This window comes from Mastomys coucha, unplaced genomic scaffold, assembly GCF_008632895.1.
Source record: "Mastomys coucha isolate ucsf_1 unplaced genomic scaffold, UCSF_Mcou_1 pScaffold15, whole genome shotgun sequence".
NCBI classification, from domain to species: domain Eukaryota; kingdom Metazoa; phylum Chordata; class Mammalia; order Rodentia; family Muridae; genus Mastomys; species Mastomys coucha.
Genome location: NW_022196897.1, coordinates 16,436,695 through 16,436,966, shown reverse-complemented (window position 1 = coordinate 16,436,966; position 272 = coordinate 16,436,695). Strand labels below are relative to the sequence as shown.

Here is a 272-nt window from a genome sequence, read left to right as displayed (position 1 = left end):
CCCCCCCCCCCCCCCCCCCAGACAGTGTCCTAGTTTAGGTTACTATGGCTGTGATGAAATACATGACCAAAGCAACTTAGGGAGAATAGGGTTTATTTCACTCACAGTTCCATAGAACAATTCATCAAAAGCAGTGAGGAACTCAAGCTGGGCAGGAACCTGGAACAGGAGCTGATGTAGAGGCCATGGTGCTGCTTACTGACTTGCTTTTTATGGCTTTCTCAATCTGCTTTTCTTTCTTTCTTTCTTTCTTTCTTTTTTAATCTGCTCCC

At 45.2% G+C, this 272-nt stretch overlaps 1 protein-coding gene across 3 annotated transcripts in view; it reads left to right on the top strand.

The window, feature by feature from the left end:
- Positions 1-272, top strand: part of Gtf3c5 (general transcription factor IIIC subunit 5) — a 22,996-nt gene that overhangs the window by 3,883 nt on the left and 18,841 nt on the right. The gene's annotated exons all lie outside the window — the stretch shown is intronic.